Here is a 21867-nt window from a genome sequence, read left to right on the forward strand (position 1 = left end):
GGGAAAAACTCTTAGTTTTTCCCCATTGAGGATGATGTTAGCTGTGGGTTTTTCATAAATGGCCTTTATTATATTGATGTATGATCCCACTAAATGTACTTTGTTGAGGGATTTTATTGTGAATGGATATTCTACTTTGTCAAATGATTTTTCTGTGTCTATTGAAATGATCATATGGTTCTTATCCTTTCTCTTATTGATGTGATGTATCATATTGATTGATTTGTGACTATTGAATGACACTTGCAACCCAGAAATAAATCCCACTAGATTGGGGTGAATGATTTTTTAAAATATATTTTTGGATTAAATTTGCTAGTATTTTGTTGAGATTTTTGCATCTATGTTCATCAGGGATATTGGCCTGTAGTTCTCTTTTTTAGTGGTGTCTCTGTCTAGTTTTGGTATTAAGGGAATGCTGGCTTAGTAGAATAATTTTGGAAGTTTTCCTTCCTTTTCCATTTTTCAGAACAGTTTGAGAGGAATAGGTATTAACTCTTCTTTAGATGTTTGGGAGAATTTGCAGGAGAAGCCATGTGGCCATATAAAGAGGACAATCCTTGTTTTAAAGTCTATTTTGTCTGAAATAAGTATGGCTAGTCCAGCCATGTTGTGAGGGTTTTTTTGTTTGTTTGTTTGTTTGTTGCTGTTGTTTGTTTGTTTGTGATTCATTTTCTGTGTTAGTAATCTGTTCAAATTTTCTATTTCTTATTCTTTCACTTTTGGTAGTTTACATGTCTCTAGAAATTTATCCATTTCTCCTAGGTTATCTAATTTATTGGCACATAGCTTTTCACAGTATTCTCTTATACTTGTTGTATTTCTGTGGTGCTGTTTGTTATTTATTTAATTTATTTGGGTCCTCTCTCTTTTTTTCTTGATAAGTCTGACTAGCTAGCAGTTGATCAATTTTATTAATTTTTTTTTCCCAAGAACCGGCTCCTGGTTTCATTGATCTGTTTATTGTTTTTTGTTTGTTTGTTTTTTGCTTCTATATCACTTAATTCTGCTCTAATATTATTATTTCCTCCCTTCTGCTGCTTTAGGTTTTGTTTGTTGTCCTTTTTCTAGCTCCTTTAGGTGTAAGGTTAGGGTGTTTGAAATTTTTTTGCCTCTTGAAGTAGTCCTGTATTGCAATAAACTTCCGTCTTAGAACAACTTTTGCTGCAGATTTAGGACCATTTTTTTTTTTCACATGCTTCCATGCACTTTTTAATTTCTTCCGTTATTCTGGTTGACCCATTGATTGTTTAGTAGCATGTTATGTAACCTCCATGTATCTGTGGCCTTCCAGATTTTTTCCTGTGGTTGATTTCTAGTTTCATAGTGTAATGGTGAGAAAAGGTGCATGACATGACTTTGATCCTCTTGCATCTGTTGAGGCTTGTTTTGTGGGGTAACATGTGATTATTCCGTGGAATGTTTCATGTGCACTTAAAAAAATGTGTGTTCTGTTATTTTAGGATGAAATGTTCTGAATATATTTAATAAATCCATCTGTCCAGTGTGTCATTCAAAGCTATTGTTCCCTTGTTGATTTTCTGTTAGACTATCTGTCCTGTGGTGTATATGGAGTGTTAAGGTCCCCTACTATTACTGCATTATTATTGATTAGTTCCTTTATGTTTGTTATTAACTATTTTATGTATTTGGGTGTTCCTATCTTGGGCGCCTAAATATTTACAATTATTATATCTTCTTGTTGAATTGTCCTTTTTATTTTTATATAGTGTCCTTCTTTGTCCCTTGTTATAGTCTTTAAAGTCTATTTTGTCTGAAATAAGTATTGCTACTCCAGCTTTCCTTTGACATCCTTATCCATGATAGATGTTTCTCCATTCCCTCAACCTCAATCTGCAGGTTTCTTTAGGTCTAAAGTGAATCTCTTGTAGACAGCATACAGACAGAATCTTGTTTTGAATCCACTCTTTTACCTTTTGATTGCAATATGTAGTTCATTTACATTCAAAGAAATTATTGATAGATATGTACTTCTTGTCATTTATACCTGTTTTGTGGTTGTTTCTGAAGATTTTCTCTGATCCTTTCTTGTCTTTTTCTTTCTTTCATGATTTGCTGATTTTCTTTAATGATATGTTTGGATTTCCTTCTCTTTATTCTTTATCTATTTATAGGTGGATTTTTAGATAGGGCTACCATTATTTTTTGTATATAAGATCTACATATAGCAGTCTATATTAAGTTGATGATCATTTAAATTTGAACCCACTCTTTACTTCTCTCTTCCCCATATTTTAGGTGTATGATGTTATATTTTACACCCTTTATTTTATATGTTCCTTTTGTGTGCTTTTGTGTTTCCTACCTTTTTACACTCACATTTGATCTTTTCTTTTCACTCAAAATGTCTGGGAAACCTTTATCTCTTCTTCTATTTTGTGTGGAGTATTGTTGGCTGCAGATATTTTTCCGCCTCCAGCACTTGACTATATTATGCCACTTCCTTCCTGCTTGGAAAATTTCTGCTCAAAAATCCCCTGCTAATCTTATGAGTTTTCCCTTGAAAGTTACTGGCCTCTTTTGTGTTGCTGCATTAATTTTTTTTCTCTATCACTATATTTTGCCAGTTTAATTACAATATGTCTTGGTGTGGTTCTGGTTTTATTTTGTTGGTGTTTCCTGTGCCTCTTGGATTTGGTTTCCTTCCCCAGATTAGGGAAATTTTCTGTTATTATCACTTCAAATAAATTTTCTTCCCCCTTTTTTCTCTGTTTTTCTTCTGGGACTCCTTTAATACAAATGTTATTATTTGATGGAGACACTGAGTTCTCTAAATCTATTCTAATGTTACATAATTCTTTTTTGTCTGGTTTGTTCAGCGTGATTACTTCCCATTACTCTGTCTTCTAGGTCATTAGGTCATTCCTCTGCTTCTTCTAGTCTGCTGTACATTCCATCCAGCTTGTTTCTTATTTCATTTATTGGCCCTTTATCTATGCTCTGTTACTCCTTATCTCTGTGTTAAGGATCTCACTCATTTCTTCCACTCTTTTCTCAAGTCTAGTGAGTGAGTATCCTTATTATTACTTTAAATTCTCTACTAGGCATATTTTTATGTCCTGTTCTTTCATTTGAGACTAATTTCTCTGTCTTCTCATCTTTTTCTAAGGCTCTGTGCCTCTTTCTGTATGTTAGGAAAGTCAGCTATATCTTCTGTTCTTGGGGGTTATGGTCTTATGAAGAAGAAGTCCTGTAGTGTTCTGTCATGTATTGTCTTCTATTCCCAGGGCCTGCTACTTTTGGAAGCATCTCCAATGTGTGTTCTGTGCTCTGTTGGTGTATCCTGTCCATGTTATCCTTACGGCCAGTCATCTGCAGAGGCTGTTTTTGACTCTTGTGGGCAGTATTTGATCCCAGGTCTGAATGTGGTGAGTTTTAACTAGGTGTGCTCTGGCCTGTCACCACTGCTGTTGGAACTGAGGCTTCAGAAAACTTTTGGGTCAAAAGACACGCAGGGGTTGGGCCAGTCTTCTGCAGGGGGAAGGGGGTTCACTGCACTGGGACTGAGTCAAGCATGACTGGGAAGGGTGGGCCATGGAGGGGCTTGGGGTAAGCAAGTTGGGTAGTGAGTGTAGGGGCTGTTGTTCCTTTAGGTGGCTCTGTTCTTACATTGAGAAGTTGAGGAGGGAAATGACACCTGCCAGTTTCTCTTTTCCAGGAGGGGTCTTTCCATGAAAGCTGTCTCTCTGGGACCTGCTCCAAAACGAGCAAACAATCTCCCAATGTGTGCTGCAGGTACTCCTCAGATCACTGTTTCCATGCTGTGTGTTGTGGGTTGTTTGACTGGCTTCTTTCTAAGAACAGCACAATATCTCCAGGCTTTCCCAGAGCCAAGCATTGTGACATTCAAAACTCCAGACTTGAGGCATCTGGGTGGCTCAATCAGTTAAGCCTCCGACTTTAGCTCAGGTCAGATCTCACATTCGTGGGTTCGAGCCCCGCAGGCTCTGTGCTGATAGCTAGCTCAGAGGCTGGAGCCTGCTTCTGGTTCTGTGTCTCCTTCTCTCTCAGCCCTTTCTCCTCTCATCCTCTGTCTCTCTCTGTATAAAAAATAAATAAAACATTAAAAAATTTTAAAAACAAAACAAAACTCCAGACTTTTTCTAAAAGTCATAAAATTCAGCCCCTCTTGCTTTACAAGCCAATAGCTATTGGGGTTCATTTTCTTTGTGTGCTCCTCTGTACAATATCCTGCCCTTCTCCGTCACTGTGGCACAGCAGCCAAAATCCATTTCTCTCCCAAGCCCTATCTCCACACTTCCTACCTTCTTCAATGTGGCCTCTTCTCTGCCTTTAGTTGTGGAGTTTGTCCTGCCAGCCTTCATGTCAATATCTGGGGTATTGAGGGTGGCTCCTCTTCCCTCATCAGTCTCTTTGATGTTAGTATCTCATTGGTCTTGTCTTCTGTATTTATCTCCCTCTTCTCCCTCTTCACATCTTCTTCTTCACTGTCCCATGTCCGACTCCAGTTATCTATCTGTCTTTCTCAACTGTAAGCTCCTTCATATCCAGACTATCTCTGGATCCCTAGCACCTAGTATAACACCTGACTATGGTGGTATTAATGAATATTTGAGAAATGAGTGAAATCGTTTATTCATTCATCTCCTTGTCCTCCAAAAATACATAAAAGCAGTCATGTCTGCCATTGCAGAAACCAGGAGAACTTGTCACAGTGAGTTAGAAGAGGTGAGTATCTTTCCATGAGATATTATTATAAATGATGATCAGGTGCTTAGGCCAATTTCCAAGACCTTTTTTTTTACTCAAAATAGAGCAAAATTATATTATTCAACCACATCACATCCCATGCTGTTCATAATATGGTCATCGGGAATTCTGTGCCACCAACTAGGATGTACAGCTTCTTCCTAATTAGTAGTCTGTTTATCGTGCCCTGTTTTTGGTTTTACTTTGATTTAATTACATTATTATTTGACTTGGGATCTTTATGCCTAATCCACATAAAGTCACAGGTCATGGATCAAAAGTAGAAGACAGTCAGGTAAAAAATGCCACTACCAATAGCACAAGCCTTGATGCTCAGTTTACCCCCAAAGAAATCTGAACAGACTCACTGAGGAGAGAGAAATACACAGGAAGTAGGGCAGTAGAGGAGTAGGCATCTCCTGGAAACAGACCCTTGAGTAGATTATTTTTTAACCCACTCATAGAGAAATAAGAGAAGGCCAAAGTGAGGGTTGCAGAAGTGCATAAGGAAATGGTGATGACAGTGTGTGTGGGGGAGCCAGCTGCGTGCTTCTGATTATATAGGACTGGCTGTTTCACCGTTTCTGATGGTTTCTTGCACAAAACCACCCACAGAAAGGTTGTTTAATTTTATTTAGCTTCCTCACTAAATTACCTGTATTTTCTGCTTGGCTGGGCTCAGAAAACTGAGTCCCACTTACTTTCATCATGGAGCAATGAGAAGCTCTCAGATCACTCATTCCCTCTGGTTGGTAGGTATCTTCTAAGGAAATAGGTTCCTTTCTCAGTGTTTCCTGGGCCACGACCTGGGTGGCCTAAGATATACAGTGTTATATTGACTCTTTTACAAAGTGTTCACCTAGCATGTGTATGTGAATGGGTGTGTGTATGTGTAGGAGGTAGTGGGTGGAGGACCCCCATCCCATAACCAGAAATGAGAGAGATGGAAAAAATCTACTTCTAAATTTGAAAAGTCAGTGTCACATTTAATGCCAGTTGTCTGTCTACAATAACCTGAGACAGCTTCTGTCCAGATTCTGTCCAGAAACAAACTATTTCTATTTTTGCTTTCTCAGTGAATAGAGACAGTTTATACCAAGCTAAGAAATTACAATGCTTGACAGAGATATTTGCCTTCTCCCCAGCCCCCACCCCCACCCCAGCAACTAGACGGGAGTTCAGACCCAAGATGCAAGGTTACTTCTCAGCTCATGCTGATACCCTGATCTGATCGGGGAAAGGAGGCAGTTGAGATGCCAAGGGTTCAAAGACCCATCACATGAGAAGTGATTGGAGGAGATGATGAACGGATTGGATGAGGATGCAGTCAGATATCCAAATATTTGAAGGGTCCTGGTATAGAAGACCAACAGTAGAGCTCTTCATTTTTGCTCCAAAAGCAGAACAGGGGGCCATTGCCACATGCAGGGCAGTGCAGGGATGGATACTTGCACAGGAAGAGAGATCAATCTATCAGGATTCAGCAGGCTTCCTGATGAAGGGGCAGGACTGCTCTGCAGGGTGGCGGTGGTGGGGTGGGGGGGATTACTGTCCTGCCTGCAGGATTCGCAGCTCCTTGCCTCTTGTCCTGAGTTCTCCTACCTTGTTGGAATGAGGGTGGAACCAGGTGAGACGTTCCACCTTCCTTGAGCTATGAGGGTTCACACTGCCTTGCAAACTCAGAGCATGGCAACTGAGGGGCCGGGGGTGGATGGGTGGGTGCTCTTCGGGGTCCTCACTATCTTCAGTTTTGAAAAGTCCCATCTCTGCAGCATTGTGTCCTCTTATCCAGCGCCTCTCCTCCAAGGGCACTGTGCTCTCTAGCCTTCCTGAAGGTGGCCTGTGGGGACAAGTTTTTGTCAGTTTCTCGTGCCTTCTCTTTTTTGGGGGAGAGAAGGGGGGTTTCCATCTGCCCAGGACCCTGCTTTGTCAGATAAAGAGCAAGCAGCAGAATGTGCAGGACGAGTGTTGGGCAAGTGGGAGTCAATGAAGCAGCAGATTTGAGATAAACATTCCCTCCCTGGAAGAAAGAAAGTGTTTTTCTCGTCTGTCTGAATCTATCATGCAGGAAACGGAGACTATACTCATTGATGTTCTGCGTCCTCCACGGGCTGGGTGGGGAGTGACACGTGGCTTCCCCAAAGTCTGAGCCACGCGGAGGGTGGGGGCTCGAGCACCCGGGACCAGAGCCCGCCTCTTCTCGCATCCTGCCTGGCTGCTCTGCGGCTCAGGTTTGTGCAGCTTATCAGTGCTTAGCGGTGAGGGTCCTGGCTCCTGTGAACAGTTCTGAAGCTTCCTAGTAGGGCTTTGTGCTCCCCCACTCCCCTTACCGAGACAGCCTAGGAAGGGGGGAGACTCCTGTCTCCTATTTGCGCTCCTCAAGTGGTAAAGATCAGCACAGGTCACTGGACGCGGAGAGATAGCCCCTGCTCCCAGGTGCCCGTTGGCCACACCACCCTGTGTTGTGTATATACCTAACTGAGGCCAAGTGCTTCAGCCAAAGCATGAACAGACTCCACTTGGGCAGTCATCATGTCTACCAGCTCCTGACTGCAAGGAGAGCTGCCTTTCCTTCCAGTCTGCGCCCCGGGGTCCAGCCCTGTTCTGAGCAGACACGGGAAGATCAGAGTCCTTGATGCAGTCCTTACGACATGGTCTGATGCCCTCTCCAATTCCAAGCCAGTGCAGATGCTTTCCCTGATTTACTCTCCCCCTATCTCCTTCAATCTCTCTCACCCTCCCTCCCTCTCTCTTTCCTTATCACTCTTCCTCCCTCCCTCTCTCCCTCACTCCCTCGGTTTCCCCTCCTCTCTCTCCCTCCTTTGTTCTGTCTCTTTCCCTGTATCTGTTTCCCTCCCTAGCTCTCTTCCTCCTTCCCTCTCTCCACTTCCTCTCTCTCCCTTCTTTTCTCCTTTCCTCCCTACGTCCCTACCTTTCTCTCCTTCTCCTTCTCTCTCCCTCTCCCTCTTTCTCTCCCTCCCCCAACTCACACAGGAGGCAGGAAGCACTTTCTCTCAGCATCTCCCTGCCTTTCTTCCCACCTTGTGCGGTGCTCCCGTTTCTAGCACATCAATGAGGGAAACCACCAACTTCACATAACCTAACTTTAAACAACTATGACTTACATGCCTGAACTATGGGTTTGACATATCTCTTTGACATTTAGGGAGCCAGGTCCCAAGATAATAATGGCATGAAGAGCAATTAGAGTGAAAGGAAGGAGACCTTAGGAGTAAAAGAACATTTTGTTTGGTGAAGATAAAAATCCTACTTTCTGGAAGGGAGGCTTGGTGGTGAGGAATGCTGTTGTAACACGGCATGGGTCAGCTAAGTAGCTTCATTTCAGACCAGGAAGTGGCTCAAAGTTACCCCTAAGGCAGCCAGGCTCAGAGTCACTACTAATTCCCCAATTCCCACCTCTGGAAGAGTTCCTGATATTTTTGTTTCTGTTTTTCTTTTTGTTACCCCACCCCCGAAGTTTTTAATGTATCCTGAAACAACCCCAAAGAAGCTTCTGAAAGTTTTAATTATCTAAATAATGGCAATAATACCTAATAATCATTTGTTATATGATAGCCAATGTACCAAATGACTCACATAATTATATCATTGATCCTCGTAATGTACCTATGGGGTATATGCAATTGTTATCTCCACATTAAAAATTAAAAAAAAAAAAGAGGTATGGATGGGGAACCTGGCTGGCTCAATCGGTTAAGTGTCTGACTTTGGCTTAGGTCATGATCTCGTGGCTCTTTAGTTCAAGCATTGGGTTCTGTGCTGACAGCTCAGAGCCTGCAGCCTGCTTTGGATTCTGTCTCTCTCTCTCTCTCTCTCCCTCTCTCTCTCTCTCTCTCTCTCTCTCTCTCTCTCTCTCTCTCTGCCCCTCTGTTGGAGTCCAGTTCCAGCAGGTCCAGGGGTCCCTGAAGGATAGATGGTGTCAGTGAGAGAGAGTGAGAGAGCCTCAAGTTTATTTCTGACCACCAGGCAGGCATCTCTGCTCTGTCTGTTTTGGTGTCTTTATTTATAGGTCAAGCAATAACATGATATCAGAAAATAGAAATTTTTTAGACTAGTTCTTTGTGATAAGATGCTGTGATCAGCAAAAGTGTACAGAAACAGGTTTTACAGAAGTATTTTTGTAGAACCACCCCCTTCATTCTTGGCATCAGTCCCCCAGATTAAGAAAGTAACAAACTTATCTTATTTTGCATGGGTTGGTCTTTTGCCAATATTTATGACTTTGTTTTTAATGAACAAGCTACAACCAAGTTATGTAATGTACTTCCAGTGAGGTTGAGTAAATCTTATAACCAAGAGAATAACAGAATGTTTTTAGTAAAAAACAGGATAATATACACATTATTTAAGTTAGTAATGCTAAGATTAAAACATAGGTTAAGTTGTATATAGACAGGCTAGGAGTTATTTTGTTTGGCTCATTAACTACAAGAGAAAGAATGTTTGTTAACAAGTTGCTAGAGAAAGCCTTTTCTTTGATGTAAGCAATATGGCGGCCCTGTGTGCATTGGCCTTGCACATGGGTTTCTAGTTTCTTATCCATCCTCATAACTGAAGTCAGTAAAAGGGAGGATATTTGTAGAATGTGGACCTTGGGAAGGGACTATGTTCTGTCCTTGTTTTCTATTTCTGATCTCCAAATTAGGCTCCCTTTTTCTGGGCCAGACTTAAATGCAACTCTTGTGTTTTTAACCCCTTCAATATCTATGTCTTGGGTCTATGCAAGGCTCATTAAAAGAACCTTTTGACAAATATCTGCAGTACTTTGATCTAAAATCTCTTTTGTAGGGGTAGGAATATGCTTCTTCTCATGAGGTAACTGTGTGGAGAATATTGGTCTGATTTGGAACATTGTGAGGTCTAATCAACAACAGTGGTCCCATTCCCAGTATGAGCCAGTAGTGGAAGGAGATACCAGTTTCACTTCATGGCAGGAGCTGTGCAAATGGCTGCCATTTCCTCGCTGTGACTGTGCCCTCCAGTGAGGCCGGTGTGGTTCTCAGCACCCCTCGTCTGCTTGCACTCTGTCTCTCTGTCTCTCTCAAAAATAAATAAGCATTAAAAAAAAAAGGTATGGAGAGGTTAAGTGATTTTCCCAATGTTATACTCCTAGTTAGTGGCAGAGTAGAATTAGACATTTTAGTCTTCTAAATTTTAGGCCAATGCTCTTTCTATTACATTTTGGCTGTTCTTGATCTTTCTAGGTACAAAGGGGAAATTGATAGCCTTGAAAACTCCTCTAATTCAAGAAGACACCATGGAAGGAGGGTCAGCCACCAAATCCTTCCATGGCAGAGGAAACATTCATAAATGGCAGGATATGTCAGGAGAAAAATAACTCCTTAGACTAATGAATTCATTTATTCGGCAAATACTTATTGAAACTAATTTAGGTGAAAGGTCTCATTCAAGGAGCTGGTGATACAGTGGAGAAAACAGGAAACAACAGGTCCTTTTTGCCCCCTCCTACAGTTTATATTCCAGTGAGAAGAGATAGATGATAAACAATAAAAAAATTAAGCGTTATACAGATAATTAAAATCAGTCCATGGGATAGAAAGTGATTTAGGTGACAGACTTTTTGGTAGACATCGACAAGTCGATTTAAATGGAAATACAAAGGACCTATCAAAAGCTAAAGCCATTTTTGAGAAAAAATAAAGTTTAAGGACTTAGCATTACCAGATTTCAAGACTCACTTGCAATAATCAAGACAGTGTGGTGTCAGCATATATATATATATATATATGAACATAGGAGTTCAGGAGTAGATGCACATATGTACGGCCAACTTATCTTTGATAAAGGCGGCAAAGGAATTCTATAGGAAAAGGATAATCTTACAATAAATGGTACAAAAACAACTGATATCTAAGAAAAAAAAGATTCTCAAATCTTATCTCATACCAGATATAAAAGTAAACTTGATATGGGTCACTGCAGGGCCACATGTAAGACCTAAAACTATAAAACTTTTAGAAGAAAAGAGAGAAAAAAAATCTCAGTGACCATGGGTCCGTCTGAGGAGGCTGGAATCCAGTAGGGGAGGGAAGTGAGGGCCTGGACATCAAGGAAAAAGTGGGCAGGGCTGGTCATGTTGAAGGTTAACTTATTTATTAAGAATATTTTATTAAGTTGCTGAATACTTCGAGAAGGAGGTAGTAATGTTTGGTTGTCCCTCGATTTATGCTTTAAAAGGGTCACTCTGAATGCCGTTTGGAGAATGTTCTTCAGTGAAGTCAAAGTACAAAGGAGCAGTTTGGTTAGGAGGTAGTCATGGCGGCTAGGATGAGAGACATTGGTGCCTGCCTGGGGCTGGTGCTAGGAGAGGCGGAAAGGAGTGGGCAGATGGAGATTATGTCTAGGGAGCAGAGGTGAATGGACCTTGTGGATGGGTTGGAGGTAGTGGGTGATAGGAGAGAGAGACAAGAATCAGAGAAGCTGCTGGATTCTGGCTGGAGCCACCGTCCAGTGGGTTGATCACCGAGATGGATAGCAACACTGGCTTGTGATTTTATAATTGGCGAAAGACTTTCAGATACAGTATCTCTTTTTGTTTTTATGAGAATCCTTGAGAAGTAGTAAAAATATAATTCCTATTTTACAAATAAGGTACTTAAGTTTCTGAGAGAATAGACTTGTTCTATCCACACAGCTCATAAATGGAAAAGTGGTGTGGCAAACACGGACTTCTTGGTGCAGGGGATCTGTTGTGTGTTCGCTACCAAACTGAGTCCCCCGGAGCCAGAAAGAATCCTGCTCCTCAGCACCGCCACCATTGTTAGTACAGTCACTTGACCCTTTCTTGCAACAGCTCGATTACAGGTTACTTTACTTCATACTTACCACTAGCACTCAGATAGTTATTTCACACACCTATTTCTGCTAAAAGATGCACCGTCCCTATTTTTGGAACCCAGATGACGCACGGGAAAGGTAATGTGATAGGGAACGTTTGGCCCCTCATAAATCACCGACAAATTATAACCAGATTACCGGGGATACAAATATCCTAATGACCGGTTAATGACACCCATAAAGATGCCAGAACACAGTTATATTTCTCTTTGATGTTTTAATAGTATTTACATAGAATAAAAAAGACTGTTTACCTGAAACACTTTTTAAATATTTTACAGACATACTGTTTTACAATAACCCCTACTTTTTACAATAACACTGGAAGGCTCAGGAAGGTTAATTTTCCCAAACGTCTAGAAAGTTCCTGTTTGAGGGGGGCCTGGGTGGCTCAGTCGGTTTAGCGTCTGGCCTAGGCTCAGGTCATGGTCTCAAGGTTTGTGGGTTCAAGCCCCGTGTCGGGCTCTGTGCTGACAGCTCAGGGCCTGGAGCCTGCTTCGGATTCTGTGTGTCCGTCTCTCTCTGACCCTCCCCTGCTCATGCTGTCTCTCTCTGTCTCTCAAAAATAAATAAAAACATTAAAAATAAAAAAAAGAAAGTGCCTGTTTGAATATTTGATTCCAAGTCTATAAAGCCAAGGGTCATGCTCCTTTCACCATGATACTACTTATTGAAGGGAGGAAATCCAATGCTGCTTGGTCTTGCCCCTTTGATGTTTAGTGTCTCCCTACCACCCCCTCCCCCCTCTCCCCCGATTAGTCAGAACTAGTGATGGGAAGCACATTACCCTGGAACTGGTTACTTTAGTAAGGAATTTATTCTCTGGAAGCATTATAAAACTTCATTCATAGACTTTCTAGATAATGCTTATAGCAAGGATCTTTGATTTCCTGTAGGAATGAAACCCATTTATTATATTGTTATTTCATATGATGCCCCCATACACTTCCTCACAAATGCTGTGTGGGAAAACCGTTCTTTAATGTGGGTGAATTAAAATAAAATTTTACCACTGTCCTTTGGAGATTTTCATAAATGTCCAGGGAGTTTACCAAAACAGCGATCTGTTGACTTTAGATCTATAATCTGTGACACTATCTGCTGACATCTTTCCAAAGAAGATAGGGGGTAGTCAGTGTAAAGTTGGTGGAAATTTGGTTAACAAAACTGAAGGCAACATTTAACCTATGTTCAACAAGGAGGATCTAAGTCTCGATATCTGAAGTGGAATATTGGTATGAAGTGTAGACATAGAATTTGAGTATGTTATTATGAAACATAAATCTCTTTGGAGGATTCTGCTTGCTTTCATCATCATGTAATGGCAATCATCTGAATTTCACTGGGCAGTGACTAACCCTGATCTCTCACAGGCTGACAGTAGGACGTCGGCTGAGGTAGTGAGCGCTAGATGGCGCTCGTGTTACTCTGTCAGCCGTCCAATTACTAATGGTTGTCTGACTGTGAGGAAAGAGGTTTCTGGAATGAGATTCCGCTCTGGCTGCTTGTATTTTCTCTAAGTGCAATCCAACACAAAACAGAGAGCATTCTTTCCTCTCTTTCTCTGTCATGCTTATCTTTGCTTTTTTTCTGATACACCCATGTGGAGGAGGCTGTGTGCACACGTGTACACACAATCTTGGTGAAATTTTTCTTGGAATAAACAATTGGGAATCACTGAGGATTTCCAGAGTGACATACATGCCTTCTCCCCTAGGTCTCAGATTCAGCAGTTGTTTTTCTGTCTAACGAAAGAGGTGCTAAAGTTTTTGTAGGTAATACGTGAGCTAAGGCCAGAGCCTACTGCATGAACAGCTTATAATCTGGCAAGAAGGACAATGGTATCATAGAGCTGGAGGGAGACACTGGATATTTTTCAGTTCAAATTCCCACTTGAGAATGTTTGGAGTCCATTTTTTTATTTGGAAAACATTTTACTGCTAGATATTTGAGACTATTAGCAGAGGTTAGGGATGGCCAGTAAAAAGTTTCTGGTGTGGAAAGGCTGGAATTGGTGCCCACAACTGGGTGCTTTTATGTAATAGTGTAGGAAGGCCAAGGGATTAATTAACAAAATGGTACCTTCCAAGTATGTGCTGCTATGTCGTGCAGTGTCCTGTAGGGAGAGCGGAGCCGTTCAACAGCTTCAGGTGCCGCATTTAAGGCCCTGAGACTTTTTGTTTCCCGTAACTCATTTTTCTTTACCTCACTCTCCATGGCTTTCCAGCTCTCATAAATGTCATAAATTTGATATGATGTATCACCTACTCTTGATACAAGAAGAGCAGACTCTAAAGGACACGGGAAAGAAAAAAACAGTGATGGAGGAGACAATGAGTGCATGGATGAGTACATGCTAGGCGGCCTCTAGGAAATCTTTTTTTCCTCAAGTTTTCCTCTTCAGCCTGTCTCAGGGTCACACACCCTTCTCAGGGATGAGATTTATTTCTGAATTGAGCCCATTTTTACTCCTCAGGAAGTTGCAAAACCAAACATCTTCGTTCTTCATGAGGTAGTGTGTCCAGGGTTCCTGAAAATCATTTAAAAGGAAGTGGGGGTGGAGAGAAGCCAAGCAATTTATTGCTGAGGATAGAATCCTAAAAAATAGTTGGGAGTGTAGGTAACTTGATAGAAGGAGAAAGAGTGGCTTTAAGGTGTAGGTGAGGCCTGGATCCAAGAGTAGGGGTCTGAATTAGGTGTCTTGGGAGTCCTGGGCAACAGGCAATTAGATTAATGTAAATGGGATTGTTTTCTTAATTTCTCTTTTTACTGCTTCATTATTGATGTATAGAAATGCAACATATTTCTGTACATTGATTTTGTACCCTGCGACTTTATTGAATTCTTGGAACAGTTCTAGAAGGCTTCTGGTGGAGTCGATCGGGTTTTCTATGTAGAGTATCATGTCATCTGTGAAAAGTGAAAGTTTGACTTCATCTTTGCCAATTCTGATGCCTTTTATTTCCTTTTGTTGTCTGATTGCTGATGCCAGAACTTCCAGCACTATGTTGAACAACAGTGGTGAGAGTGGGCACCCCTTTCGTGTTCCTGATCTCAGGGGGAAAGCTCTCAGTTTTTCCCCATTGAGGATGATATTAGCTGTGGGATTTTCATAAATTGCTTTAATAATGTTTAAGTAAGTTCCTTCTATCCTGACTTTCTTGAGGGTTTTTTATTAAGAAAGGATGCTGTATATTGTCAAATGCTTTTTTTTTTTATCTATCAACAGGATCATATGGTTTTTATCTTTTCTTTTGTTAACGTGACGTATCACATTGATGGATTTGTGAATATTGAACCAGCCCTGTAACCCAGGAATGAATCCCACTTGATCATGATGGATAATTCTTTTTATATGCTGTTGAATTCGACTTGCTAGTACCTTGCTGAGTATTTTTGCATCTGTATTCATTAAGGATATTGGCCTGTAGTTCTCTATTTTTGTTGGATCTCTATGGTTTGGGAATCAAAGTGATGCTGGCTTCGTAGAATGAGTTTGAAAGTTTTCCTTCTATTTCTATTTTTTGGAATAACTTGAGATGGATGGGTGTTAACTCTGCTTTAAATGTCTGGTAGAATTTCCCTGGGAAGCCTATTTGTTGGTAGATTTTTGATAACTGATTCGATTTCTTCCCTGGTTATGGGTCTGTTCAGATTTTCTGTCTCTTCCCGTTTGAATTTTGGGAGTGCATGTGTGTTTAGGAATTTGTCCATTTCTTCTGTGTTGTCCAGTTTGCTGGCATATAATTTTTCATAGTAATCTCTGATGATTGCTTGTATTTCTGAGGGATTGGTTTTAATAGATCCATTTTCATTCATGATTTTGTCTCTTTGGGTGTTCTCTTTTTTTGTTCTGAGGAGCCTGGCTAGAGGTTTGTCAATTTTGTTTATTTTTCAAAAAACCAACTCTTGGTTTCATTGATTTGTTCAACTGTTTCTTTGGATTCTATATTGTTTATTTCTGCCCTGATCCTTATTATTTCACTTTGCTGGGCTTGGGGTGCTCTTGCTGCTCCCCTCTCAGTTCCTTTAGGTGCTCTGTTAGATTCTGAATTTGCACTTATTCTAGTTTGTTAAAATAGGCCTGGATTACCTTTGTTCCATCTCAGAGAGTTTGGATTGTTGTATTTTCACTTTTGTTTTTCTCCATATATTTTTAAATTTCTTCTCTAATTGCCTGATTGGCCCAATCATGTTTGTATTCCCTATGAATTGAACACTTTGCAACCAACCAGTTACAAATAAACAAAACTTGGATTTAAAGTCCACATACTGTAACATGAGCTCCTTGAGAGCAGGGCCATATTTACATTAACACTTTCTCTATAACCCCTTACACGAGTTAGATTGCTGTTGAATCAATGCTAAATACTTATTGATGCATGAATTAGCTGATCAAATTGGTTTTTCCCAGAGGTTGGAAGCATAAGTTTTACCTCTGCAGGCTTATCGAAGTGCAACAGCGGAGAGCCTGCTCCCCATTAATTGAGTGGATACCATAAGCGATGCCTTGGGAATGTGGAAAAGTTTGACCATGTTCAAGGACAGCCCTTACCCTTTACCTCAGCTCTCACAGCAGACCTCCATTTGTCCCTGACCCTTACAGTTCAGTTTATTTCTTATGATGATTTAAAGCTTTTTTTAAAAAATAAACTCCCATTTTGGCTATATGGTTTCATTCATTTATTCAACAAATAGTTTTGAGCTCCTCCTATTGTCAAGCATTGTGTCAGGGGCAGAACCCTCCTGCTGTCATGGTCTGGTGGAGGAAGGACACTGAATTAATGAAAGAATCTCACGACGAGTGCATAAACAAGAGGAGAACCAAGTGTCATGGAAGAAAGGAGTCTGACCCTGTAAGAATGGAGGGCAGAGGAGCACCGCCCGTCTGGGCTCCGGGAAGTCTCGGGCTGAGAGCTGATAGACAAATGGGTGAGAACTGGTAAGGGGATGGGGACTTAGATGAGATGTGGGGGGCAGTTTGTTCCTGACACAGGGAGCCATGTGCAACTACTATGTGGTGGGAGTGGAATCTCTGGGGAGTTTATAATTCAGGTATAAATTAGAGTTAACTTTTGCCTGATTTGACTACAATGAGCAAATTGTCCCTACTTTTATCCCCCTCTGCATTTCCTCAGATACAGACCAGGAAGTGATTTTTAGTCACCCGATATGGAAAATCTTTCACAAGTACCCCATGACGTGGTTAAAGGGTCTGAACAAAGTTGGGGAATCCACACCAATTCAGCTGGGCAAAAGAAGGGGGGAGGAAGGGATCTGAAAAATGCAGGGAGAACACTGTCCATGCCAGCCAGGTAGTGCCTGATAATGGATGAAACAGTCATTCGATTCTTTCATCGCCACTGCCCTTACCAGGAGGTTGAAGGAAGTGTCCCCAAACCCATTCTTCCAGAAACCAATGCTAAGATGGTTCCTGAGAGGTATTGATTGCTAAGGAGCTCAGGAGCATAACGGTGAAGGAAGAGCCAACAGGAGATTCGGTTCCTGATTTTAAAGCAAAGCTGTTTCCTTCATTGAAGACTCAGGGAAGAGAAGGGAGAACGGGATGAAAGGAAACTCAATAGGCAGCTGTGGGCACTGACTCCCTGTCGGCCACCCAACTGATCCATCACAGCGCCATGCCCTGTAGAGCCAGCCCATCGAGTATACTATCTCCCAAGGGCACAGCTCATTTCTGTGCCAGGCAGAGGATGGAATTTATGATGGAAAGAAATACTGTAAGTAAAGGGCAATGATGGTTCAGTTGCAAAGCAAAACAAAATATCATGGGAAGTTTTGCAAGACTGAAATTAAAGCTTGGGGATCCAGCGACTGTGAGACCCAAGTTACCCCTTCCGAAGTCTCTTAAGGGGCCGTGCTTTCAGCTTTCTTCCCTGAGTTCTTGCCTTTGTCTTACATTTATCCCACAGAGAAGCACTGGTTCTGGAACCAGACAGACCCACGAGCAAATCTTGGGCTGTCTTCGACCACTCTGCACGTATATCTTTGTGAGGGTAAATAATCTGATAGCCCACAACATAGGGCTGAGGTGAGGTTCAACTAGTTAATATCTGTAAAGTACTCAGTGTCTGATACTAAACTCTCAAATGGAGGTTTCATGACTATAGGCACTTTTTGTGCCTTTAAAACTTTTTTTTAAATGTTTATTTATTTTTGAGACAGAGACAGAGTGGGAACAAGTGAGGGGCAGAGAGAGAGGGAGACACAGAATCTGAAACAGGCTCCAGGCTCTGAGCTGTCAGCACAGAACCCGGTGGATGCAGGGCCTGAACCCACGGACTGAGAGATCATGGCCTGAGGCGAAGTCAGATGCTTAACCGACTGAGCCACCCAGACACCCCTACTTTTTTGCATTTTTGTTCACCGCTGTTTTCTCAGTGTTTAGAATAGTATCAGGTGCAAAGTAGGCGATCAATAAATATCTGTAAGTGAATGGATGGCATGTGGTTCTCAGTAAGTGTTACCTGTGGTTATATCCATCTTCAGAGGCCAAGGCCCTTGGGGGGGAAAAGCCTTCTCTTTTTCTGTGACTCTGTACAATATTTAAGGCAGACCATAGCTCCCTGTGTCCACTCTTCCTCCATGCATATCTCTGCTCTTTTCCTAAACCCTTTACATGTTTCCTTATGTGCTTAGCATGAAGTCCAGTATCCTTAAGGTGTTTACATGCACATCATGACTTGGCCCTTTGTTTGCTTATTCTCATCCTTGGCTCCCTGAGAGCAACTTCTCCTGGCCAGTGTCTGTAACAGAGCAATTCCGTGTTCGAGTTGTATTGGACCTCCATGAGCCATATCATTTTCCTTCCAGGCCTTCAAATATGTTATTACTTTTGCCCCAAATATTCTTTTATTCTCCATTTTCTGGCTGTCTCCTACTCATTCTTTGAGCTTCAAACTAAATGTTTCTTTCACAGTACAACTTTCATTGACTTTCTAAAATAGGTTAGATATTTCTGTTGTAATTATGTTCCCATAACACTCCATACACCTCTTTTGTATCAGGTAGCATACAGAAATATTTGTCTCATTGGTTTTGTACCTGATTGAAGAATCCATGGAGGCAGGCATCCAATCTGTGTTTTTCAGAATGGTTTCCATGCAGCCTTGCCTAATATACGGCACTCAGTAGGTGCTCACAGAGAGACCTATAAATAAATGTCCATTGAAGAACAAACAAAGAACAAAGGCTTTGGAGTCAGGCACATTTGGGTCCTGATTCTACTTTCACTCTCTGCTTGTCCTGTGATCTTGGCCAAGACACTTAAATTTATAGAGTCCTAATGTTTACTTAGCAAAATAGGGATAATACAATTGACCTCACAGGGTTTTTCTTAAACGGTAAATTAGATACAGTATATAAAATGTCTCAACCAGTAGCTGCCTCCTGATATAAGCTTAATAAAATTAATCATTATCATTATTTTCATTAGCAATTTGATTAAGCATGGCCCTGAAGATAAGCTACTTATGCACTCATTGGGAGCAAATAATACTCAACAAATAATTAGGAACACCTGTTTCCTTTACTGTATTCCTTAATTAATCTCTGATGTCAAGCTAAGCTAAATATATTCTTGGCTTAAGGATGGGGAAAAAATGAGTGTCCTTTCACTAAACCAAGTGACCACCTTATTTTTAATTTGTCATATAGCATTTGGGGTTCCATGTTTCCCTTTTACATCTGGGCCACATATATTATAGTTATTATATGATTCAGGTGAGCAGAGAAGAAGTACTTAAGGAGTCTTCATTGTACAAGTTCCTTTATTTATATTCTCTCACGTGCTAATTATTAGCAAATAAATAGAGAATGCATGTAGTATAAGTCGTCACAGAAAGACAGATTGTTTTGCACAGACAATAAACTATTCCAGGAAAATTCGCATCACTTTGTTACTGGAGAATGTTGATCGTCACTGTAACAATCAATATTGTTGTTCAATAGGTGTGTTTCTTGGAGCAGAGACTGAAGCTGAATGGGAGAGTCTGAGCAAGGAACTGATGTTTGAAACTATGACAGGTTTCACTTAAGCGAGTCTGAGTCGCCCTTGTAAAATAGAAGTTGTCCGCGTAGATTTCTGCCCTGTTTGGAGGGAAATGAATGGATTCCAGCGGTCACAAGGGTAACAAACAGAGAATAGGAAATAATTCAGGCGAGTTCTTGAAATGTAGTTGCAGTTGTTGAGTTGCTGGGATATGACAAATCAGCAACTACTTTGTTACATATTAAAGGAGTCTGTGTTTCTGAAACTTGGTTGTATTGATTATATTTTCTTCGGTTGTATCCTCTAGTGATTTAGCAAAGAAATGCCTAACTGGCTCAATGTGCAAAGAAAAGGGGCAACAGGAAATAGGAGAATCAAATGCTAGGACTATGACAGGATGCAAGGGGGTGGAGGCAGGTCCAAAAGGGCAAGTATAATCTCCTCAGGTAGATAAAGGGGACCTCCCACGGCTCTTGGGTAGAGAACTCTTCTCAGTTAATTCTTTGTGTTTTGTTTTGCTGAAACAGGAATTTATTTTTGTTCTCTAATTAAGAGAAAATTGGGAAAAGAGAAAAATACAGGAGAAAATTATGTACAGAAATCATGTTAATATTGGGAAAATGGTGGACGGGAAAGAAAAAGTATCTCATGGTTGTTTGTCACCCTTTATAAGTGGGTTTGCAGAAAGAAAGCCTTTGAACGACCAAATGGCTTCGTCTTACTTATTCCCTTTTTCTCCCTTAAGTATAGAAGCTTCTAAAATGTTCTTTCTCTTTTCTTTTATAAGGAGCCTAATTTTTGCCTAGCGCTATTTTCAGGCTAGGCATCTGGCAGGGGTAGAGCATTTGACTGCAGGCTAGGCATTTGGTACAATGTGGATCCGTGAAAGCCAGACTGTGCCTGGCAGAGCTGCGATCAGAGTATGTTCCGACATCACCTGTCATCACACATAAAACCCTGAAGTCTGTTTTTATTGATCAGCTTTTAGAAAACACAAAATGTTTTTTTAGAGCAAACACTGTAACTTGGTTTATAGATAATCAATATTTAATCAGCTTTTGATTATTACTAGACACCTGATATTTATCTGAACCATTTTTGAAAACAGTTTTTAAAAGTTTGTTTATTTTGAGAGACAGAGAGAAAGAAGATGGGGAGAAAGAGAGAGAGAGAGAGAAAAAGTCCCAAGCAGGCTCTGTCAGCCTGTCAGCACAGAGCTCGATGTGGGGCTTGAACTCATGAACCATGAGAAAGAACATGACCTGAGCTGAGGATGGATGTTTAGCCACTGAGCCACCCAGGTGTTCCTAAATAGTTCGTTTTAAAAGAAGTACTCAAGGGGCGCCTGGGTGGCTCAGTTGGTTGAGAGGCCGACTTCAGCTCAGGTCATGATTTCATGGTTAGTGGGTTCAAGCCCTGCGCCGGGTTCTGTGCTGACAGCTCAGAGCCTGGAGCCTGTTTCAGATTCTGTGTCTCCCTCTCTCTCTCTGCCCCTCCCCCACTCATGCTCTGTCTCTCTCTGTCTCAAAAATAAACTATAAAAATTTTTTTTACAGAAGTGCTCTATAAAATTTCCCTTTATGAATGAAGGTGAGTAAATGAGTCTGTTGTTGAAAGTTTTCAACACTGAGGCCTCAGCGGTTCACCATCTATGCTGTGGTTTTAAGTTTTAAGTTACTATGAGTTTTCAGTTCCTATTTATACTTGTGCACCTAAGATGCTGATGTCACATGCTTTGATGATGTAGCACCTTCCACAGTGGTCATTTCTTTAATGGACCTTCTTTTTGTACATTTTTTCCCACAGAGTCCTTTAAGATGGGTAAATTTAACCATTTTACAGATGAAGAAAACAGGCTCTCAACAGTATTAACTTTTCTTTGCTATGGACCCTCTGGAATGTGATAGGGAAGATACACAGTAGATTGGTACAGCTCAGCATCAATAAATGGCAACTTTGCTGAAGGCCTTGTATTTTTGCACTGGGTGTTGTTAAGGAACACAGCATAGAGACACAGCACAGGGCAACTTCAGGTAATTCCCCCCAACACCACCATGACTGACAGAGAGTAGAACGCAGCTTGCAACCGACTTAGGTTCCTAAAATGCCAAAAAAATTATACTCTTTTTGCCCTCAAAATTACTCCTGTCAACCAGGTTTTTTGATAGTGTGACAATCTGTGACAAAGGAGAAAGAAGTTGATACGATTTTAAAGCAAGAAATAACCTGAGTGGTTGCCATGGGAGAGA

The 21867-nt window shown here is 41.1% G+C and overlaps 1 long non-coding RNA gene across 1 annotated transcript in view; it reads left to right on the forward strand.

Moving 5' to 3' along the window:
- LOC115286622 overlaps window positions 1-21562 on the forward strand; it is a 31839-nt gene extending 10277 nt beyond the window's left edge. Inside the window, exon 3 of the long non-coding RNA XR_003906169.1 lies at window positions 21425-21562. This is a non-coding gene — a long non-coding RNA (uncharacterized LOC115286622). The remainder of the gene's footprint in view (window positions 1-21424) is intronic.
- The last annotated feature ends 305 nt before the right edge of the window (window positions 21563-21867 follow it).

Source organism: Suricata suricatta, chromosome 3, assembly GCF_006229205.1.
Source record: "Suricata suricatta isolate VVHF042 chromosome 3, meerkat_22Aug2017_6uvM2_HiC, whole genome shotgun sequence".
NCBI lineage: Eukaryota > Metazoa > Chordata > Mammalia > Carnivora > Herpestidae > Suricata > Suricata suricatta.